We start from the raw sequence: 25,324 nt of genomic DNA on the forward strand, positions 1-25,324 counted from the left end.
TGGGACTGCTGAGCAGGAGGTGTTGAAGGTGCCTCTGCAATGTGAAGGGAAGATGGCATATTACAATGTGTCCACATGTATGTAGCCCCATGGTACATGTTGACATACAGACAGCTTGGCATTGTACATTGTGACAGTCTGTGGATCAGGGCCATGACCCAGAGTCATTGTGGATGTGCACTGTGCACAGCTCAACTGTGCATGTGTGCCATTGTGGCCATCTCCACCCGTCCCCCCCAGTACCTGGTAGTCACTCACCCTGTTGCGGTTGTGTTGTGTCCCGTCGAGCTGGGTCCGTTCCCCCAACTCCAGCCACAGTCTCCACACTGATGACTGTCGACACCAGCTCCTCAATGTCATCCAGTACGAGCTGTGGCGCTGAGCTAGTACCGCCAGTCTGCATTGCTGCCTTCTGATTGGCTGCAAGTTTCTCCTTGGTCTTTCCCTTGATGTCAATCCATTGCCTCTTGACCTCATCCATTGACCTCTTGTGCTCTCCGACAGCATTCACCTAGTCCACGATGTCCCACCATATCCCATTTTTGGTGCCCAATGACAAGTTGGAGGTGACGAACAGTTGTTGATGGTGTTACATCACCTCCATAATCAGGATACTGTTTTTCTGCAAACTGAACTTTGTCTTCCTCTTCTTCTTGTCCTTGCCCTTCCCTGTCCCCGAGGTCCCAGGCTGGAAGTCAGGGGTGCTTGTGGGGTTGCGCTCGTCCTCTGCACCTGCTCTGGCTGCCTCCATGGTGCTTAGGTATTGGTCAGTTTGTATTTGAGTGCTTTTTTTACTTTTATAGTTATTTTTCCCACCTGCCATGTGTGTGTTGCAGGCCTGACACTGCTTATCGCTGATTTACTCATCACGCTGTGGCCCATTGCATGATTTTTTGCGCTGAGGTTTGTGCTTTTGAGGTTGTTGTATTGCAGACATTGGCCGCGGTTTTGGCAGACTATCGCATCGTACCGCTGTGTTGTGAATTCCACGTTGACAAGGTGTTATTTTCCCGCGATAGGCTGCGATGTGTAAAGTTGGGTTAGCATTTTTTGGTGTTTTGTTAGCACACGTTCTTGTGAATATACCCCTATGTTTTTAATCTCTAGTCCTGGATGGAGGGTAATGCAAGTTTCAAACTTATCGGTTGGCTGCATTAATATAAGGTTGTTCTTGGAGTACACTATCCTACTCGTGTGGTCTGAGAAGAAACGGGCTAGCGCTGGTCCCGATCTTACCACGAACGGGCGCAGGCGAGCTTGCCTTTGGCACAACAAAGGATGCATACAGATATCTTATCTGCTAGCTCAGAGCAAAAAACTGCATCACGATTCATGTGATTCATTTCCTTTCTTCCTCCCTCTTTTGCCCTCCCTCTCTCCATCTGTCAGACCTTTAGTCTGCATCCTTTTTCTCTTTCTTTCTTTCTTGTTTTCTTTCTTTCTTGTTTTCTTTCTTTCTTTCTTTCTTTCTTTCTTATTTTCTTTCTTTCTTTCTTTCTCTCTTTCTTTCTTCCTTTCTTTCTTTCTCTCTTTCTTTCTTCCTTTCTTTCTTTCTTTCTTTCTTTCTTTCTTTCTTTCTTTCTTTCTTTCTTTCTTTCTTTCTCTCTCTCTCTCTCCATTCTCTCAGGCTGCTTTTTAGTTACCTCTCTGCTAATAAATACTATGAAAAAAGGTCTCACTTGGGGGTCTTTGAATAGAACCACTTGAGATGTCAGTTACACTAACGCAGCCCTTTTTTCTGAACTACTTGGTTTTCTGAAATTCTTTGCTTTTGTGCCGGTGAGAATCAAACACTATGCAACTTTGATATAGTGTGTCTGTCTCTAATATGCTAGAAATGACATTTTTCAAGTAGTATTGAGAGCGGTCGATGTCATGGGACTGCAGTAAGGAAGAAAAATTGTAATTGTTTACGACTAAATTTCCATACCCTTGGATTTCAGACCACCAATCTCATAATGGTTTTCAGAAGGCGAAGTGAATTACTACCAGTTTCTACTTTCTAGCCCTTTGCAATTTTTTGCAAAGCAATAAGAACATGTTGTGTTAATTTGCAATTTACGCGAGCCAAAGATTTATAAGGTAACTATGTGAAATGATAAATAAAGAAAATTGCTTCTGATAACCTGGCTATGTTTGGACTGGACTACTACAAAATTCATTAGCTATGGTATGTAACACACAACACACACCATCGTAGTCATCCTTGTCATGCTGACTGCTCATACTTGGCGAAGGCATGTGTATAAATAGGCTGCTTATCAACAGCAAAATATGACAGGAATGCGAGCGAAGGTGTGTTTGTGCGTTGCAGCCCAGAACTGCCGAATTTCTGTGGTTTTGGTGTTTCGTGTAGGTACTGAACCATATCTAACCCTTAACTGTGTTTTTTCAGCGACTTTCTAAATTTATGATATAGTACTTTCGCCTGCCATGTACTTATTTCTCACTGTCTTTGGCAGTGTGCTATGCAAGTTGCCAGCTACCCCTGGATGCTGCTAGACCCTGCAGCCACTTGCCTGTGCAACCTACCATGGCCTTTACCAATTATTGCTTTACTTATAATTGCAAAGGGATGCAAAGTAGAAACTGGTAATTCACTTTGCCTTTCCAAAACCGTTGATAAGACTGGTGGTCTAAAATCCAAGCTGTTTGCTATTTTTAAAAATCATAATACACACACATTGCAAATTCGGTAAAATGGTGGAAATATGATTTTGGATTCTGGCAATTTCCCAATTTTAACATGGCTATTTGCGCACTCCCCTTAGAAAGGACCTCTCTCACAGTGCCTCACATTGATCACAGATTTTTACCCTACCACAACATTCCCAGTTTTAACCAAAATTGTGATTTCAAGATGGCAGAATAAATGTTTTGCCCCCTCTCCAGGGGCCAATCACATCTCTAAAGAAATCGGATTTTATGACAAAATTTGGAAATGTTTGAATTCATAAATTTAACCAACAAAATATACAAAAGTGTTAACCCTTTCAGGCTCATAATGCCTTTTGTGAATCTACTTCATCGAAAGATACTGGACAGATTTACTCCAAACCATCATGAGAATTGGTATGTTGGACTTTAGCTGCAGACACTAAGGGCCAGATGTACGACGCCCAAGTAGCACCCCGCAAATTGCGACTACCAATTTGCAGTCTTGACCCTGTTCCCATGAGGCACAGGGTCAAGACTGATTTGCATATAGCTGGGTTTGTACTGAGGTGGCGAAGTGAGCTAAAGAATGATGATTGATTCTACCCAGATCTGTGAGTGGGGGTGAATGTCTAAAAAGTTTCAGCGCCCCGTCCATCATCTCTTTGTGTTTGATTTATTGAAAAAGCAGTCACAGACATGGTAGTCTGCTGACCCCAGCAGGCCACCATCTCTGTGAGTGCTGGCCATTCCTAATGGGTTGCAAATTGCGACCTGCCTCATTAATATTGTGAAGGCAGGTCATTTGTAACCCCATTAGGAATTACAAAAAGTGTCTGAGACACTGTTTCACATTCCATTTTGTGAGTCGCAAATTGCGAGTCGCAAAACGTCTCAAAATGGAATGGTTGTACATCTGTCTGTCTGTGAGATAGATCCACATTAACTGAGCTTTCTGCATGTGCCCTTTTTTTGGTCTTGTCTACAGAAAGCAGTAGATGTTTGCAAAGAGAGAGCGCTTCTGGTAAGCCCCATGCAACCATTGTTTCCTAGCATTTTGTTTTAAGAGTGTCTTTTGGCTGGGTGGACTGACCTTAATGCTATTGCATTGCTTGGAAGGTTACACAGGGGGTTAAGTATTCCATTGTTCCCCAGGTTAATATTCTCCCCATTTTTTGTCTGTCCTCCAATGGAGATAGTCAGAGCGCCCGCCACTGCTGCTTGCAACTGTTCGCAACAGGGCCACCAACTTCTCCAATTTATGACTTCAGCAATTTTATTTTAATTGTATCACAAGCAAACGTGTCAAATGATGCTCTGAAATGAAAAAAAAACAATTCCAGGATGGCTGTACAGCAGGTGCACGTATTCACATGCACGTATTCATATCATGTATCTTGTAGTGATTTTTTGAAAATCATTAGAAGATCTATTATAAGATGGTCGTAGTGCATTATGTACACGCACCGTTTCCATCTTGCTTATTCATAAAACATAAAATACTCCATTACATTATGGCCATGTACATATGCCTGTACACTTGGCGGCTACCTGAGATACAAATAAACATCGGCAAAGTCAATAGACTGGTGTACGGTATCAAAGGAGAGACCTATTGACTTTGCCAGTGCTTGCTTTACTATATTGTCAACTTATTCTAAAATGGAATATGTGAGATAATACGCACTGCTTTCTTAGGTCACTTACACTATACTGGGGAAATAATGAGGAATTTGGCCTTTGACCATGCTTAATGATAGAATGGCAAAAGTGCATATATAAACCTAGCATGTGACCAGGCCCTGTACCCATCTACCCATAAGTGGCAAACGCCCTACCACTAATAGCCTAGACCCATGCACAGCTTGAGGCCAGGCCATGTATCATACCCGCTGAGGTCAGCGTACCCCTTGAAGAACAAGGCCTTTGACCAAGAGTGGTGGTGTTTTGCCACATGCCTTCGCCATAACCCAGGCCCTGCACCCATCCCCCAACAGGTGCACAATCCCATGTACAGAATAGAGTGGATATTATTTTTTTGTGTGTGTTTTTGAGTTTTGTTGTGCTTTTTTGGGGGTTTTCCAGGTTTTTTTGCAGTTTTCAACTACAGCTTTTAATTTAAAAATATGGATAATGTTAAAAATAAATTGGGTTTTCACATCTAATTTCAGTTTTTCACTACTACTTTTTTATTGTTTTGATATTGTTTTAATCTTTGTTAATTCCTTTTTTTTACACAACTCTTTTTGCTCTGTTTGCAGGTCCTGTTGCATGGTCCTTCTATATATTTTTCTATTCACTTTACCACAGGCCACAACTTGTAGAATATCCAAAAATGCTGCATTGTGATCATGTTGTCCTTCTACACATCTGCATGTGATATGCTGTTTGGGTGCTTTCACATTCCAGTGGTTCCCATTGAATACTGCCCACTCTTTACACTGTGGAAAAAAATATTCCACAAATTGCATATAACCTCCTGTGCACTACAGTTTTTTTCACCATCTGGAATGTTGAAAAGCTGACATATCAGTAATCCCTTTACTGGCTTTGCTGCCTGTTGTGCTGCAGAAGGGCTTGGGAGAACACTGATGTCACATTCTTCAGATGGTGTACTTTGCATGGGTTTATGGTTAATGGAGGTGTTGTATGCTGGTTTCCAGTTTTATCTGAGGCTATGATGGCTTCAGATTGTATTGCTTACAAACTGTCTGTGTCAAACACCAATCTAGAAATGGTGGTTAGAAAAATCATTTGAGATTGTTTCTAAAGGGTGTGGACTTTTTTGAGCAGTGTCTTCTAAGTGGGCAATCAACTGGCTGCTTTCGTTTTTGGTCTCACAGGGATTCCGCATGGGTTTTCTTCTATTTCCAGGCCCTGCTGACATACTGTGGGACCTGGACTTCTGAAAAAAAAGTTTTGTTCTTAGGAAAGGATAGTTTTGTATAAAGGTAAAGTCTAGAGGTTTCCTCACATGCTCAAATAAGAAAAGTGCCTTGCAGGATTTAGTGAAATCTCTTCTTTTTTAGGTGTTACAGTGCTGAGATACCTAAAAATGGTACCTCGGTACCGGTGAATCACAGTGAAACAACATCTCATTGGCTAATGTCTTTAGTTTCATGTATTCCCAGGGAGTTACCACCCTCACAGTATTATGTGACAGTGGCACTTGGTAACATTTACACGTCTGCAATCTCTGCCTGGTTTTGTTGGTGTTTTTCAATTTTTTGTGGAATAAAGTAAATAAAAACGGCATCTTCCAGAGAGGACAAGAAAGAGTAGTCTCTGGAAGACCACCAGACACAGAAGGGCTAGGCCCAGACTTCATAACAGTCTATTGTTCGTAAGTTCTTAATATTCTGAAGGAATAAAAACTTGTCCGCAAAGAGTGTGTCGTCCAAGATGCACCATTGTGAATTCTACAGAGGAACTGGGAGGAAACAATCTTTTTGAACCTCTGGATTGTTCAAGCACATTTGATCTTGCCAAAGCAAAATTGGAGTAGTGCACGCTACAACCTAAAATGTAGTAGAAGGTTAGTTGTTTATTGAAGTTTTGGTGTGCTCCTGGGGCAACGTTCACCGGTCAAGGACGTTCGACGTAATATAAATGGCTGCACATCTCAGTTTGTATGCGTCCTCCTAGGAACTATCTGTGTCCTCTGTTCCTATCAAATTTTCAAAATAAAGTTCATTTGGGTTTGTTTTATTTCTTCACAAAAAGTTTTATTCACTTTTCTTTGAATGTTCATTGATTTTCATTGCATTATTTTCTAATTTATTATTCATTCCAATGCATTTCGAGTTGTAAACCCTTCATCAGGGAAACATCTGCAACAGCAAAAAGACTATTAGGGACCAACTCAGCGTATTTAGTGAGTTAGTTAGTATGTGTCATGCCATCATGCGGTCATGGGTGGTTTCGAGGTGGTGGTCTATACGAGTCATGGAGGTATATTAACAGTGAAGTTAATGATGGATATGAAATGGTATATTATCATTGGTGACTTTATAAAGGCAAATGTCAATAGAAAAATGTCAACCGTGCACATGGGGTCAAAGTTGTACGACAAAGTGCGATATTACCAATGAGTTGAGCGGGGTAGTGCTTTCACGAAACAAAGCTAATGTGGAGTAACAGTTACAAGAGATTGCTTTTTCAGCAGCGCTACGTGAGCCGGGTATCTAATCTAAGAAATAAACGAAATGCTGCTGTAAATCATACTCTCTGGAGCAAACCGTTACCCTTTACAACGAGAGAAAGTACAGTTTGAAATAAAAATTATAACACATGGCTGAGTTTGTTGCGTTCTGCGGTGTGTGTAATGTTAATCCATGTCGGTGAGTGAAGTGGGGAGAAAAACGCTGTGTATTTGGCGTGTTGATGTGGACTGCTGGGAATGTATTTGGGTGTAGACATTAATGAGAGACTAGGTGCAATGGTGAAATGTATAGCGTGAAAATAGGAGGATCCCTTTGGGTAAATTTCTAAACAGGGGGGTACCAGTCTGCAAGTAACATCCACCCTAATATTCTCTAACAATCCATCATCTCCATCCACACATTTTAAGCTTGAACCATATGTAATAGGGAAAAACACATAACATTCTATGTTGGAAAAATATATCACAAGAATTTATTATTACAAAGTTTTCAATAAAAACCCGGTAAAACCCATCAATCAGTACATTTGATATCACAGAAATTCATAAAAAAACACAATACCTTTAAAATATTAGTCACAAAATTGCATGAAAATATGGAAAGAGTGGGAAAAACAGAGGTCAGGCTGAAAAACTTAGTCTTAGCAGATTACACATCCGTTATCATGTCATAATGTGGGCATGGATATAAGCATTTTAATTGGCTTTTTCAACCCAATGTCCAATAGACGGATTGTGAGTCAAGAAATGGCGTTGACGTGTTTCGATGGAGAAAGCCTTATAAATCCATCTTTATCAAGACTTGAGTATAAGCACTCTTTATTTTGTTTAATTAATTTTCATGCAGGCACCTTTTTGACTAGGGGAGACTTATTTGCTTTTAGTCTTTTCACATATTATCCTAGGGGATGTCAATAAAACTCTGTATTTTCATAAAAACTTTCTACTTGACAGCACAGGGATCGCAGCTGATATGAAGACTGATTCTGTTAAAAGTTCGGACCTTCTCTGTGTTTGTCCTTTTCACAGGAAATCATAAGCGTTTTTTTCTTAAAAATCCGGTCTCAAGCTGGTTTCACCCATAATGGGGGACGTTGTAACTATCCGTCCCTTTAATAATTAGGGATCCTTAATAGTATGATGTTACGACGATACAATCCTTTCTTCCCGACCCAGAAGAAAAAATTGTATTGCCGTAACATCGTACTATTAAGGATCCCTAATTATTAAAGGTGTGCTGTGGTTGAGCAGGCAAGGCTCCCTGGAGGGGGGTGATGAAGATGCAGGCCAGTTAACACAACCTATATCTCAAAGTGCAAACAGTAAAAACAATAAATCAATGCCCAGTCGAATTCTTGCCTTCATACGAAAAATAAGTTTTTTATTTATGAATTTGCGCATGCAAAAGTATACAACATTTAGAAGCAATTAGTGCTTTATATAGTTGTCAGGCAAATCCTTGTACCACCCTTCTTTGTGTAAGGTGCTTAGGGTTATTCCCCGTTCACTGGTGAACACTTCCAGAGAATGCTCAATTTATGCTGTATTCAAGAGTTCCCCTTTGACCCTTCAGGGTTTAGTCAAAAGTGCCTATGGTGCGACAGAGTAGTTAGAATGTAATGATGTACTATGAGATACATGTTGATTATGTTTCTCGGTCTCATATAGTTTTTGTTTTACAATTTGTCCTGATGATGGTGGTGTTAACCATTTCGACTTCCACCGAAACACAGTCTTAACAGTGTTTTAAAAAAGTTTATTTAGTGCATTCAGGAAAATATTCATGTATTTGAACACTATATGGGTGTCATCGAAGGTATTTAATTATTGTAAGTATTTTTTTATGCGTAAGTGGTGTACCTTTAACCATATAAAAAATAAAAATGTTCTTTTAACTATAGTGAGTCAGAATTATTTTATAAATGGTATTCCCATGAAGTGTATTTATATGGGTATGTTTTGACCTGTATTAAAAAAGTCACAGTAGGTGAGTGAAGCACAAATACGAAATTGCTTTTTCTGGTAAATAACCCTATCCTTTTGGCTAATAAGGGCTACTCTCATTTTGTTTGCTATTTGGAAACACACACACTGCCAGCACACATACTCAACATGTGTGCACTGCACGTCACTTCACCCTTCCTGTACAGTATTTCATGCTAGCACACGTACACCCAGCACATACTTTCTTTGCACACACACTGCTCTACATCTCTCATGTAATGTATTGCTCACAAGCGTACATACACCTAGTGCATGCACTTACCATACATGCACCACCCAGTTCAGCTCTATCCCTTTTACTTTACCCTACCCAGGCACACACACATCAGAGCACAGCACTCCAAATCTACCCAATTCAGGTTGAGGGGTGAGTTAAGCACATAGCAACAAGCGGAACTTTTAAAAAAGTGAATGAACCGGTGGGCCTCATTGCAGCTACACATGATAAAAAGGTCCCGTTCACTACTGCTGATTAATGGTTGGCATACTGAACAACTGCGTCCATGCATCTTAACTCCTGAGAAGGCAGTAGCCTTCCGCTACTAAGAAGGTAAACTTTTGTTGTCCCTCCAGTTTCAACAAGACTTCAATCTGTGTGACAGGCCTATGTTATGATGCACATGCAGGATTCATGTTCACTTATGACAAAAAATAAGCATTAGGGATCGAGACACCAGTACAGTTGGGATCTCAGGGCACAGTGATGTCCCCAATAACACAGAGTACTTTTACATCCGAACATTCATCAATTCAAAAACTGTTAAAGAATGAGCATCGTTAGGTCTATAAATAATGGTATTATACTAGAGTATACCATGGCATCGATTTGGGACACAATGAATTCTGCATTTATTTTATTGTGGTACAACACCTCTAATTTTAGCAATTACCTATTTTCATTGCTATATGCTTTTCAAATTACATAGAAAAAAGACATCTTAGCCAATTAGAGTTGCATATTCATTACTTCAAAGCAAAGCTATTACTAGAACATAGACAGGTTATCAATAGACAGTCATATGTACTAAGTAGTAGTCTCTTTTCAACATGTAGGACTTCACTTTTAGAACTTCTGTACAAATATGTGATGTTTTCCTCTTATCACTCGCCAATCTATGATTTACCAATTGTGTAAACTATGTTCATCACTGTTTTGCCTAAGACCCTGCGAAGCCCCAATGACTGATTACATGTATAGGTACTAGTTTTGGGTCCCCTGACAATTTTTAGTCTACAGTAACCTTTTGTGGCCATTGCTTCATATGATGATGACAAAATTAGACACCTTCACATTATATGTTGGCTTGCAGAGGGTCCTAGGCCTAGATTGCTTCTCTCTTTTGAAAATATGTGTTAGTTACTCCCCAAACAAATACAATGATGTTACTGGACTGTTTGATTCACTGAAAGTATGCACCAGTCAACTGGTAAACTACAACCAGACGCTGTCAAAACCATAGACCTTGTATGATGCTTCAGAAACACAGTTGAGGCTTGACTACCCATGTATTGAGGACCAATTACTGTCCTCTCTAAATGCAATGTCTTTCAATTTTAACATTACCATAGGTAATTCAAAGAAAATCACAGATAGTTAGCATTTAGGTGATTTTAGGTTTGTATGTTGTAGATCCCATCATCTGTGTTCATTAAATACACAAAAACAGCGCTCTGAGGTATTTGACCTTAATAGGATTAACTGTAATGGATTCAAGATGAGGAGTAACCCGGTGATGAAACATTCCACTTAGGTTGTTGGGTGAGGGTTTGCGTCCTTTTTAAGAAAGATGTTTGGGCAGTAATTACTCTTTCTTCTCCTCTCCTATATATGGTGTATCTTACTGCTTTGAGGATTAGGTTCTCAGAGTCGGAAGTGACTTAGTGACACTGGGTCTAATTCACAAGCTGCCTTATGAAGTACTACAATACGTAAGAACTACAAAATGCAGTTCACAAACCTAGAAGTGCATAACTCCACCTCCAGTTCTTCTATCTTTTCTACTGGGAGATCTTCACACATTTAAGCTTCCTACTTAGCAGTAAATGTGGGAGGTACTGGGGAAGTGGCTGGAAAAGGGTGATATATACTACTAATTGGGAGTGCTTAAAGAGGAGAAAAGAGAGGTTTAGGGAGGGCTAAGAAGGGGTTTAGGGAGGAACAGACACCCATCCACAAAATAGCAAACATATTCCTATTCCGAAACTGCACTGCTAAACTTACTACAGGCAAAACTAACCCATCATAATAGTAAATGTACTCCAGCTCAGAGCTGGAGTGAGTCCAGCACCACACATAACTAACCACCATATTGTTTTGCTAGTAAGTTCTCAACATGCTAAGTTATAACTATAACTTTTGTATTTGTAAAGTTTGTGTGGATTAAATTGGTTCTGTATAGAATTAAAAAATTAACATTTCAATGTTTGGTTTTCATTAAATTTGTATTGTTTTTTATTTCATAAAAAATCAGTTTCATGCATACAACAAACTCAATCCTTGATTTTTTTCTTATTAGGTATTTTCAGTTAAATTATCGTCATTTACATTTAAGATGATCATACGGTAGTAGACACGAAACACTGAGGCAAACAAATAAGATGATTGTTAGAAAAGCCATAGATGCTGCTGATGATCAACTGTTAATATATCTAACTGAGTAATTAAATATATGGGAAAATATAGAAGACAACAATACTTAGAGGTGAATATTGCAAATGCTATTAAACATGCCATACCACATAATGACATGTCTCCTGAATTATTGAAGTCCACTCATAAAGACCATTTTGTTTTATAACTATAGTAGCATCATAAGTTTGAACTTTTGCTATAACATCAGCAGGTAACTGTCTTGTAAATGTTGAAGTAATCTTTGCTTAAAAGGAAGCATACTATCATTATCATTACATTTTACCCAACTAATGTTATTTTCTAAGTAGATTGTGTACTGTAGATTGTGCAGTGTCCAGATGCTTCAGTCTCTCTGTGATGGAAAATGACGGCATTAGTAGTACAGGTATGTTATGAAATTAAAATTTGGGTAGCAGTAATGTTGAAAATTGAAGTATTTGTTTTTCTTTTATTGTCAGTACATCTGTGAAGCATAAAAATCACATATTTGGTTACCATTGTTGAGTTGACTATGAAACAAGTTGTGTGTGTACAGTTTGGACTTAAGTTGTTTTGCACAGTTTTCAATATTAAACGGTTGCATTGTAACAGTGGCACTTGAATGGAGACAATGTAAGCATTAATTTTAGCTATGTTAGAGTAGTGTATACTAAACAGGTCACAACTCGGGTGAGTTTTGGGGACTAATATTTCTAGAACAGCTGTACAAAATTCTGAGCATTCTGGTGTTCATTGATAAAAAATTGACTAGCACCTCTACACATTTCTACCATATCTCTTATGGTACTTGTATAGAGGCATATATGGTTGTGTGACAAAATCATTTCATGGAGAGTGATCAATGTTTTTTCACAGGCATTGATAAACATGCCAGTGAACTATTTCTTTTTGACAGAAGGGAGGTAAAAAAGAAGATATTGCTGTTGCAACTTATACCATTATAATATTTAGACTGATGTCCTGTTATTTTCATATGGACAGGGCATAATTTTTCATTCTGCTCATGGAAATGAAGGAATCTGGCAACTCCCTATAACTCTTTCAATGCGGAGTTCCAGAGAAATTTCACAAATCAGAGCATGGAGAGCCTTCAGAACCATCACAGTGTGGTGCATCCTCGGCACAGGCCCTCACGTCCCTCATCGACTGCAGCCAAGGAGGTGATGCTGGACCCTGCAACCCAGCCTAGCAGCTCGATGGAATAGACATATTGTCCCAACTGAGCACCACACTGTCGACTTCAGACTTCCTAAGGCAAGTCCCAATGATGAGATACTCAAAGATGATGCAGGCCTTCGCATCACAGCATTCTCAGAACAGCCACATTGTTTCCACTGTGCGACACATCTTCAAAATGGATCCTCGCAACACTCCACAAGCCAGGATATAAGGTACTCTCTTCAGCGGGCCTAACTTTATTTTATTTGCAAACTTGTACCGCGCTAGGAATCGACTCCCTGAGGAGTATCTCCGCGCCTTTGGCAGCATCTGAGAACAAAAAGGCCCTGTCTTGTATTTTAATTGCCCAACCAGAAACTAGTAATTAAACAGGAAAGTTTTAAATTTTTTCCTGAAGGGAAAATGTTCCTTACATAATCTAATTTCATTAGGGAGTTCATTCCATAACTTCGGGCCTGCTACTGATAGAGCTCTTCCCCCTTGTCTTGGCTTCCAGAACCTGGGGACACATAACATAACTGATTGCCTGTAGCCAATCTGCGCCCCATCACAGTCTGCCTGAATTTCTGACTTTGTTCTGGTTCACCACAACCAGACACCTTGTGTTTTATTTGGTAATATTGTCCCTAAAATGTTTTACATTTCATATTTCTGGTGCCACTGATTTGATTTTGGTTGTTTTGCGCATGTTCTATGTTATAATAAAAGTTAAATTTGTCTAAATTGGCATGAAATCCTTTTAGTGCGGTGTTTTAACATTATTACTGATTGAAGTGTTGCACTAATACTTTACACATTGCTTTTAAGTTAAGCCTAACTGCTGTGTACCAGGTTACCAGAGGGTTCAGCACAGGTTGATTTATGGTTGGCTTGCGCCTCTCCCTTACAAGGATTGTAATTGCTGCTTGGCCAAGGCACAGACCCCAGTCAACCAACAACCCAGTTCTGACAACATGGGAACTTTGTGGTTAGGGAATTTTTGAAGATGACTTAATTCAGACTTTTGACAGTGCTGAATTAATGATAGTGTTTTCTTCTTTGATTCCCATGCCTTCTTTCTTTGCTGACTAAATGACCATTATGTGTGGCCAGTGTGTGTGTGTGTGTGTGTGTGGGTGGGTGGGTGTGCGTGTGTGTGTGTATGTGTTTGTATGTGTGTGTTTGTTTGCCACAGGCCACTATTTTGTCTTTGCTCTAGGCCTACTTTGCTCTCCATGCAATGTGGCAGGATGGCCATTTAGAGTAGCCAGTGTGCTGTTGCCATAAGCCTTCATGTGTTCTTTGTTGTCCATGCCTTATCACTTGTGTTCTGATCATATGGACAGCAGCCATTTTGGGTAGTCAGTGTGTCCATTCCTTCGCTCTTGGTGGCCATGTGGCAGGATGAGTATGCGAATGGTGGGCCTGCACACCGACGTTTGTCAAGTATATTCAATTTAATCCACCTTTTAGTCAGTGTGCTTTTGTCATTGGGCTGCATGTGCTCTTTTTGTACATGCTTTCGTGGTGGCCATGTGGACAATGGACATTTTGGGTAGGCAGTGTGCTTTTGCCGTCCTTGGTGGCCATGTGGCAGGACGGCCATTTTGTGGAGGCAGTGTGTAAATCTTTTTATTCCACTTTGACTTTTCAAACCCATTTTCTAGGGACATTGAGGGAATAGGGCTATACCTTTTTGTTCATATTTTCTTTTGTCACTGACATGGCTTTAATATGCTTGCAAATGAATGTAGTACAGTGTTTCTATTTGTCATATGCTTTTCTTTGCATTTTAACCAGTGCTTTCATGCCTCCTATGGAATTTCTCCCCAAGGAGACACCAGCAATTGTTTTTTCAAATTTTTAAAATCTTTATATTACTCCTCACCCCCTGCCTGCCATAGGTGTGTCATAGACCATAGATGCACACAAGCAATAATTTAAGAATTATTCCATTTCCCCCTGCACCCTCTACCAGCCATCGGTGTCACATATGTGTACACCAGCAATATGTGTTATAAGGGTTATTTCATTCTCCCCTGCACCCCTTCCTACTACAAGTGTCTGAGAGGTGCACACCAGCAATACGTTTTTTAAGATCATTCTATTTTCCCCTGCATCGTATTGGCCTTAGAGGCACATAGGGTAATATTTTCAATCTGTGTGCTATTGAAATATTATGTTTATGCATGTTTTGGAATGGATACACTATTGTTAATTATTTGTGATGGCCTCAGTAAATTATATTGTCTGTGGATTCAAACTGTAAATGTCACATTTAACAGAAACCTTTTCTTGTTGGTTTGCAGTTGCTAGAGCAAACTTGAAGATGGCCCCAATGAAAAGTGTTCCTACCAAAAAAAGTGGCCAATGAGGAGGAAAATATGAAGGGTATTGTCACCACTGGCATGCTGTTCTCCATTCTTTTCAGGAATCCTGTTTGCCTGCTGCACCCTCCTCTGGGCAACAAAAGACTGGGAGCAGCAATTCCGCATCAATAGCAGCACCACAACCTAACGCTAAGCCCTAGCCCATGTCTCTCAGCATTGTAGCGACTGCAGTCATGGCAACGAGCAGTGAGTCTGAACTGGATTTCTCTCATCTGCAAAATACCCAATTGTCTCTGGAAAGGGGACAGCAGGAGCCGCTGCCAGCAAATAACTCTTCTTGAAGTAGGAGCAGAACAGGAGGGTGAGCCTTTCTCTTAGCAGAAAGTTGCTCTTTAACCATTTGATTGAAGATCTCCAGGAAGAAAAAGAAAGGGTACTTCACCATCTTCGGGCATGGATTGGGCTGTAGCTGTGTCCGAGACCCACCCCAAGAGACTAGAGAAAAGGAAGGTTCTTGAAAGCAATCAAATTATGAAAAATGAAAATGATGATGACGAGCATGTGGATGTCAGTATGGAGGTCAGCTCAGAGGATACTGAGATGATCCCTCATATTCAACCTGCTCAGAGGGATGTGGTTGCAACACCACCATTACAGACTTCCATATTTGTAAGTATCCTGCACAGACCTTCATCCACTGCTACCACAGTGGAAGTACGCCCTACAGAGAGGCAACTGACAGCCACCTACCTGCCGTTCTTCATTGGCAGTGCCACACTAAAAAAGTTATCCTCCTCAGTTTGGGATTTCTTTATGATTATCAAGCAGGAGGATAACATTGCAATGTGCTCCATTTGCCACATGGAGCACTTTTGACTCATAATCCCACAGATCATATTCACATGCTTTAAAAAGGATCACAGTCATTCAAATGTTTTGAAAATAATGGTCAGGTGGCAATTCCAAGGCCAGAACCTACCCAGGCAGAACCTAACCAGCTACCCTGTCTGCACCTTCTATGAGAAAATGTTATGGGGAGTGACATCAAAGATGTTCTGCAGCAACCAATCCTCTATTATTATTTTAGTTTGGTGGTGCTGCTGTTAGTGCTAAGGTGGTGTTGCACTGATGCTCTGGTGCTGAGGTGGTGCTGTGCTGATGCTGCAGTGGTGCTTAGGTGGTGCTAAGTACATGCTTAATTTCTACTATACAAGTGATCATTTGACATTGAAAGCCACAGTCATTGCAAAAGAGGGATTAGGTAACAATGGCCATGTGCAGAGTTTATATTCAGAGAAACAAATAATTTGTTTGGCACAAGTCTCAAATGAGAGATGGATTAAACAAGAAACAGAACCATTATTTGCATAAAGATTTTAGAGGTGGTTACTTTGACACTAAGAAAGACCAAAGGTGGTGATGGACGGAGCGTTGACAATACAAACACTCACCCCCAGTCAACTGATCTGGGTTTAATCCATCACCGTTCTTTAGCTCACTCCACCACCCCAGTTCAGCCATGGCCATATGCAAATCAGTCTGACCCTGTGCCTCATGGGAACAGTCCAGCCCGAACTGCCAAGCCATGTCTTCCCTGGACCGGAATCAAGCTTCCCAGGACCGGTTTCTTGCATTACAGCCGACTTCAGCTGGGCTTGCTTGACTCCAGTGGCAAAGTGAGCAAGGGACTCACGTCTGAGCATAACCTGACAACTTAGGACGAACAAAAAAAAAACAAAGGTGATGATGGACGGAGCGTTGACAATAAATAAACTCACCCCCAGTCAACTGATCTGGGTTTAATCCATCACCGTTCTTTAGCTCACTCCGCCACCCCAGTTCAGACATGGCCATATGCAAATCCGTCTGACCCTGTGCCTCATGGGAACAGTCCAGCCCGAACTGCAAAGCCATGTCTTCCCTGGACCGGAATCAAGCTTCCCAGGACCGGTTTCTTGCATTACAGCCGTCTTCAGCTGGGCTTGCTTGACTCCAGTGGCAAAGTGAGCAAGGGACTCACGTCTGAGCATACCCTGCCAACTTAGGGCGAACAAAGAAAAACCAAAGGTGATGATGGATGGAGCGTTGACAATACAAACACTCACCCCCAGTCAACTGATCTGGGTTTAATCCATCACCGTTCTTCAGCTCACTCCGCCACCCCAGTTCAGACATGGCCATATGCAAATCAGTCTGACCCTGTGCCTCATGGGAACAGTCCAGCCCGAACTGCCAAGCCATGTCTTCCCTGGACCGGAATCAAGCTTCCCAGGACCCGTTTCTTGCATTACAGCCGTATTCAGCTGGGCTTGCATGACTCCAGTGGCAAAGTGAGCAAGGGACTCACGTCTGAGCATAACCTGCCAACTTAGGGCGAGTAAAGAAAAACCAAAGGTGATGATGAACGGAGCTTTGACAATACAAACACTCACCCCCAGTCAACTGATCTGGGTTTAATCCATCACCTTTCTTTAGCTCAGTCCGCCACCCCAGTTCAGACATGGCCATATGCAAATCAGTCTGACCCTGTGCCTCATGGGAACAGTCCAGCCCGAACTGCCAAGCCATGTCTTCTCTGGACCGGAATCTAGCTTCCCAGGACCGGTTTCTTGCATTGACACTAAAACAGCAGTAGCCCCTTGAATAACTATCCTCAGTACATTCAACAACTGAAAACATCTTTCATCACCACCATACCACTCGAACACAAATGGGGCATTTGATGCCCACATTACAGTGATGAAAAGTGCCATAAACAATTTTACGATCCAAAAAGCTTCATACTGACACATGTATATCGTTTCCAGCTCATGTTCACAAGCACTGTGTGTTTAACATGCATTTATATAAAATAAATATTAATGAAAATAATTTACATAGTGGTTGTTCAGAAATTCTGCAGAAAATGTTGTCCTTTTGGACCCGTGTTGGACACCTATCATCCATGAAGTGTAATATATTTAGAAACTTTGAAAATAGCTACAAATAGAAAGTGCAGAATGACACCAGCGGAATGTACACTTAAACATGGTTTGTAGACGGTATTCAAAAGAAACATTTGGGCAGGATATATGGACGTCCAGTATGGTTCAGCACTTTATGTAATACCATAACACCACCCACGAGATGGCATACCATTAAGAGTCCTAGTGTTACTCACTGCAACATGTGTGAATCTAACATAGGTGCTGCCTTCCTTTTTATGAGTCTAAAGCCTGAGTCCATAGAATGAACTACAGCGTGGGAAGAGAGTGCCTCATTCCTCAGAACCTTACACCCTGCACAGACCTGGGGAACACTTGTGCAAATGCCGATCTTTAATAAAGCGCCTAAACTTGCTTCTCACCATTGGGGGTGAGCGTTTTAATCGGTCAAAGTATCCTGCATTGTGCGTCACTCATTAATGTCTTTGAGTTATGGATGAGAAATAAAACTGAAAAGGGACATGAAATAAACCAGTGTGAATGAGTCTGAATAGACCACCTGGGAGGTGGATGCTGGCTGCCTATGATTTGGCGGCCGTGACGGGGAAGGGAAATGGGGGCTGGAGAAGGAAACACAATAATATAAATCTTTTCAGAACCATTTATCCGTTTTGAAGCGACATCTTCAGCAACACATACGTTTATGCTTCTGAAAAAGCGCGTGCAAAACTGTCCTTTTCTAGAAGAGCAGAAACAAATATACATGGAGAAAGCAGAACTGCCTCTGTAAACTGTACATGACAAAAATAAATGTGCTCCTACATGAAAAAGTATTGTTCCACAGGAGAAAATAAACTGCCCTAATAACTTCACAGTTTACCAGCAAACATTAAACAAGCCAGCCTGAGAACTGCCTTTGGAGAAAAAAACGAAACAATGTCAGCCATATGGCAGGAACTGAGAGGGACGGCTGCTGCAATAAAATGTAAGCAGCTACAGGCCTGAGCACCCACAGTGTAACATGAGGTGGGAAAAATAATAAAGTAGTCTCCCCATGAGCAAATGAACACAACAACGCGTAATTATATTGTACTAAGTCCCTGCTCCTTGGAGGAAAAAGGAGGGACAAAGAGGCAAGACTGGACACTAGTGAGCAAGAATTGTTAAAGGACATTGAAACAAACAAATTAGAACCAAGGAATGGCATTAGGCCCACAGAGATATATGAATACTAAAGTATACAAGAAGTCGTACGCTTACGCTCGACCTAAAAATAGGTATTGCATTTGATCAGGTAGATATTGATTATTCAGATTTCAGAGGCGGCAAAACGTTAATGAAGTTGGATGAATTTATTGAGCATGATACCTTTACACTGATTCATTTACAATGCTTGTCATTTAAATAGACTTACATTTGCACAGAGGTACGTTGCAATGCATCAATTCCAATGATAGCATTTACATCGCATTGTAATGTTCCTCAATATAATTTACATATTCATCGTAAACAATTACATCACATTTGATGCGCACTTGTTGAAAACATTCTACGTGCACATTCTGTGGCTGTATTCACACTGAATAAGCAGCAATTTTTGTTTTTATTTCAGGAGACTGCGCGCGATTAGAGACGGTCCCTATCAAAGAAGATATGCAATCATAACCACAAACCTACAATCAAAGTTGGGTATATTGTTTTACCAATGGAAATTATTACATTTATTTACACATTAGCTAAATATGAACCAGCACTTAATCTCATGCAGTGAGCAGGAAGTGACGGGGTACAGGAAGTCAGGGGATTGAAAGTTCGTCGACAACTACATCTTGACTCCATACTTTGATTCATGACCTATGTGGAGCCTAAGATGTCTTTTCAATTGTGACTACTGTAACTTTTGTATCATCAAAAAGTCACTCTGTAGCTATATGCCTGAGGTCTGGAAATTGGCTAGTTCCCTGTACCCCGTCACTTCTTTCCTGCTCACTGCAAGAGATTATATGCTGGTTTATGTTTATCTAATGTGTACATAAATGTAATAATTTCTATTGGGAAAACAATATACCTAACTCTGATTGTAGATTTGTGGTTATGATTGCATATCTTTTTTGATAGGGAACTTTGTCTCTAATAGCATAATCTTACCCTTGGTCCCTTCTGACTTTCAGCGTTCCCCTGGTTCTTTGTTTAAACATTTATTTCAGGAGACAGCTTGTAAAAATTAACATTTTACTCAGGACTTCATTAGCCTTCTCCATTCCAAAACTATGCAGCATTAGCACTGCCATTGTGGTAAGTGGTGTGCATCTGTCAGACGTTTTTCATAGAGGGGCTGTTTTGCTTGGGTAAGTGACTGGGATGTAGCGTCCTGGATCCTAAAGTGTCTGCCTATGGATATGGTGAATTTGATAAAAGCTAGACAGAAAGGCTTTGCTGTCAGGCATGAGTAGATTGTGTGGCATCATGGGCACACGCCCTGCAGGCAACTGGAAGCCTTAAGAGCGACAATTCTATGGCTTACAGCAGAGTGGGAAACTAAAGAACAGCTTTTGAACTGATGTTTTCACTATTACCTTCCCCCGTGGGTTTCCTGCTGAACGATATAGCAGTCTCTTGCTTAATCTTTGCTCTCCCTCCAACTTTTTGCCACATTCAGAATTTTGTTGAGGACTTTACTAGTAGTCATAACTTCTATTATTATTCCATTTACCTACACAAATTCTCCAATTAATTTTGGAGCACAGAGATTCGGACATCTTCAGGCGATCTCAAAGAGATTTAAATAGCTTACTAGCTCATGGTGTCGCTGTTGAAGTTTGTTCAAATGTGCAACTCTGTGTGAAAAATTCTTTATGTGAATCTCTAATTTGTAAGTTGTATGTAGTCAAAATGGGTGAACTGATTTTATTGTGCATTAATCAACAGAGAAATATAGTTTAGGAGTGTGTTGAAATGTAATTTAGTTATGCCGTTTTTTTGAGTGAGACTCCATTTTATTAGAAATGGATTCTGTTTTTCTGTATACTTGCTTACTCAGCTCGTTTTCCCACCCAGTCAGAGACCTGCTGAAATAATGCTCTTTCCTCAGTTTCTGCAAACATGGCAGGTGTGACGTGTTCCCTATGTATCCTTTTGAAGGACTTCCACTGGAAGTTCCAGTGTAGGCCTGCTGAAGAGATTATTTTATAAAGGCAGTTGCTTAAAAAATATTTCATATTGTATTTCTAAATCTCGGACTGCTGTTGCTGAGGAAGTGAGGGGAGAATTACCTTACTGTAAGAAATGGGTTAGTACTAACAATTAATGTTTGTGATACTGTTTATTATGATTCGCCTAAAGTGAGCTAACTGCGATCATGTAACGCTGAATCTGCAGTTTTTCTAATTTCTTATAGATCAAATGTTCTTAAAACCCCCTGGTTTTAGGAATCAGGGGTGACTTCTCATTTTACTCCTAAAACTCTGTTCAATTTATTTGGATTTTTTCCTACATAGAATGATGTCAGAACTCTTCGTAAATATGACACTTTGAACTTGGATTAATAGTTCTGATGCTGATTTTGCATTTCTGTATTTGATTCATTCTGACATTTCGTGATATATTTTCTATAATACCTAAAGAAATTTGAAGTAATACATCTTCTCAATTTATTATTGATCTATAATTTAATTGAGTGGTCGCAAACACTATTTGATTGTATTTGTTTATACTCGGCCAAATGGATGGTGTTAGAAATGGGGGTCTCTAGTTGGCAATGGTTTGCACCTTTTTCTAAATAGGGACCCTTGCTTCTAGTCAGGGTAAGAGGGATGCACTCCTAAAATTACCCCTGCTCACACCTTTGGTAGCTTGGCAGGAGCAGACAGGCTTATCGCAGAGGCAGTGTTTAAAACATTTGTGAACACATACAGCAATATAGTAAAACACTACAACTGGACACCACACCAGTTTAGAAAAATAAATAATCCTTATCTAAACCAAAACAAGACCAAATGACAAAAATCCACAATACAGTTATCAATATATCCTTAAAAATAGGTTGTTTACTCAAAAAAAGGTCGTAGCAACAAATAACTCCACCTGAAGTTATAACAACATCGCGACAGATGAAAATCCCAAAGAGTGGCGCAGACTGCGATGTGCGCGGCGTCGGCCTGGAGTCAAGCAGACCCACAAAGAACAGTACCTTGTAATTGATCAAAGCAAAGACAGTGCATGGCATAGGGAGGTGATGCTTCGATGGGGCCAAGGGGCGTCGGTTCCTTACGACCCCAGGGGAGGTGAAGCCTCTATTCCTTACTGTGGCGCAGAGAAAATGAGGAGTCTGTTCCATACTGTGTAGGGGAGATGATGTCACAAAGGTGGCAAGGCGTCTGTTCCTTACAATGGTGAGATGTCGATGGATTCGGGAGTCACCAACGTCGAGGATCGGCTCTGGGTTGATGAAGCACCGGCGTCTGTGAGGTCGGAGCTACGGTGCGGCTCAGGATGTTACAAGCGGCATCCTCTACTCCGGTGTAGGCAGCGGCCTAGATGTTGGCTTTAGAGTCAATGCAGCATGGCATCAGCAGACGTCCGGCCTACGGTCCAAGTCAGGGCGGAGCATTGTGCTTTTCACGAGTGGCGCCCACGGCTTCAGTGCACATTACGGCGTTGCTCGCCGGCATCAGAGTTGCAATTTCCTTATGTGGCAGCTGAAACAGCAGTTCCAGATGCAGAGAGAGACAGAAGGGGTGAAGTCCTTGTGTCCCTGAGACTTTAGAACAGGAGGCAAGTTCAGTTTCAAGCCCTTGGAGATCTTCTTCAAGATGACAAAATAAACAGTAAAGTCCTTTTCTCCTTTCCTTGGCAGCAAGCAGCCACTGCATGCCAACCCCGGACAGTGAACAGCACAGGGGCAGTATTCCTCCTCAGCTTTTCCAGCTCTTTTTCTTGGCAAAGGTTTCTCTTGATTCCCAGAAGTGATCTAAAAGTCTGGGGTCTGGGACCCTCTTTTTATACACACAATTCCTTGGTTCTCCAAAGGCAGTGTCTGTAGCTGGCCAAACAAATCTGTCCTCACTGGTGCAGCTTCTTGGAAGGAGGTGGAGACAACATTGTTGAAGGCAGACAAGGCCCATTCAGGTGAAAAGGAGATCGCCTTCCTCTACTCTTAATGCAGCCCAGGTCATTCAGCCCAGCCCTGACTCATCACACTTCTGGAGCCACAGCCCCTCTCCAGCCCCTGTCATCCAAAAGTTAGACATGCAATACACAAACCTAGCAGAGGCACACTGGATGGTTAGGTAAGAAAATACCTACTTTCTAAAAGTGGTATTTTCAATCACAGAAAAAAAAAACTCTTACTAAAAGATGCACATTACCCTTCTGAGCATAGGCATACTAAACTTATTTTTCTACCTTGTTCCTAGGACCAGTTATGTTTATAAGATGTCATAAACACACTTCCAATTCTGTCCTATGGGAAAAGGTAGCCTTGCAATAGTAAAGAAAAATGAAATTGGCGGTAATTCACTATCAAGACATGCTTAACACACTGGGGCATGTCCTACCTTTTACTGACATTGCACCCTACCCACAGGGATACTTTGGGCAGACCTTTGGGGTGACTAACATCTAAGAAAAGGGAAGGTTAGGGACTGGCAAGTGTGTGCACTTGCTAAGTCCACATGACAGTCCCAGACTGCACACAGGCTCTGCATTGGCAGGCCAGGGTTACATTTTATAGGCTGCTTCTGTGGGTGGCACAATGAGTACTGCAGCCCACTAGCAGCATTTGATTTACAGGCTTTGGGTATTCAAAAATGTTAGGGGTTCCTTGATTATTGTGGCTCTGCACCTAAATGTTTTGGTAGCAGAGGATGGTTTGCATTAGAGCATCTCCTCTTTGAATGGACCCCCAGAGACTTTCCTGAAATATTGAGCCTTCTCCCAGAAACCTAAAATAGTTTGCCAGACGTTCCGATACCTGGCTCTTCTGCAAAGTAACTATGGTTGATCTTCATTAGTGAGATTGGAGTTTAAATATGAACATCGAGAACGGTGACAGTGTGCACTGTATTACATTAGATTGTGGTGATGGATTTCTGTCTTTGTGTTGAACTGTTTAGGTATGTGATGGTGATTGTGGGTTCTATTGGTGGATTAGTCACTATTGTGCTGATGTACTATTCATATTTGTAAACTGCATTTTAACCATCTGTTAATGTGCATTTAGTGTTCAGATAATTGAATTGAGGTGGGTATTAGATTTGTTGAAATCCAAGATCTCGAGATGTCTTGATTGGTGGTATGTAGAGCTAGGTGCCACTTACACATTTAACATGATTCTGAACTAATGAGTCTTGCTTTTATAGGTTATTTGTATTAATTGTGATAGATGTAACCTGCTCTTCAGTGTATCGGAACAGACCCAATAATTGGGTAGATGATTGCAGGTTGGGAGTCTACTTGTAAGGGAGCAGTTGTTGCGTTAGTTTTGCAATTGTTTTTCTGTTCACAAAAAGTTTGTACTATGATTGGTTGTCTAGCCAGAAGCTGTGCCGGGATAGCTGAGACAAAGCAGCACTCTGATTGGTTAGTTACTGACCAAGCTTTACTGAGATAGGTTGACCTTTGATAGAGCCAGGCTGCTATTAGGTTTTTTTAAATTTGTTTGTTGTTTCAAGGAAAATATTTGGCAAAGGAGAGCCTATTTTGCAGATTTAACAATGGGAAGTTTACTGACAAAGCATACACCTACAGATATATTTATAGATGGTCAGAAATTGCCCAGCTGAAAGAATGCCATGCCTATAAAATGACGAAAGAGATTAGGCATTACACATGTACTTGGATCTTGAATAAATAAACAGCTTAAGGAAACGGTTTACAGTTTCCATTGCAGGGTACCTTTAATTCTGAACAAATTAGATTTCTTGAGCCAAACCATGTATGACATGAAGTTGATGACCAGACCTACATACTTTGAGGTACTAAATAAATTGAATTGTATGGCTAGAGAGATAGAAAGCTTTTAAGGAAGTAGAGTCTGTTTAGACCCTGGCTCGATAGTGAGCTAGATCGAAAAGAAAAATATTGAAGAGGAGATTTGATAGAATATGTAAAAACAATTCATGTTATTGTTTCAAAGGAGAGATTATTGAGGACAATTTAAAATAAAGCAAAACGGAAAGATGAACAGGCAGAGGAGACGATGAGAGTGCAAAATGTTTATGCAAGTATTTAAATTCCAGACCGGCACTATACACAGAGAGACCAGCAGGGATAGCTCAAATTGCTGTAGGGGTCAACAGAAGTGCCAGTGGAGATGGTGTTGTAGGACAAACTCCTCCTGTTATTGTGCCGAGTTCACCTATTGCAGCGACGACAGTTCCATCAGCAGTACCTAGCACCATTGGAAAAGTATGAACAGAAATCTACACACAGGTTGCTTCTATGACATTTGAATTATCTA

This window comes from Lissotriton vulgaris, chromosome 1_1, assembly GCF_964263255.1.
Source record: "Lissotriton vulgaris chromosome 1_1, aLisVul1.2, whole genome shotgun sequence".
Taxonomy (NCBI): domain Eukaryota; kingdom Metazoa; phylum Chordata; class Amphibia; order Caudata; family Salamandridae; genus Lissotriton; species Lissotriton vulgaris.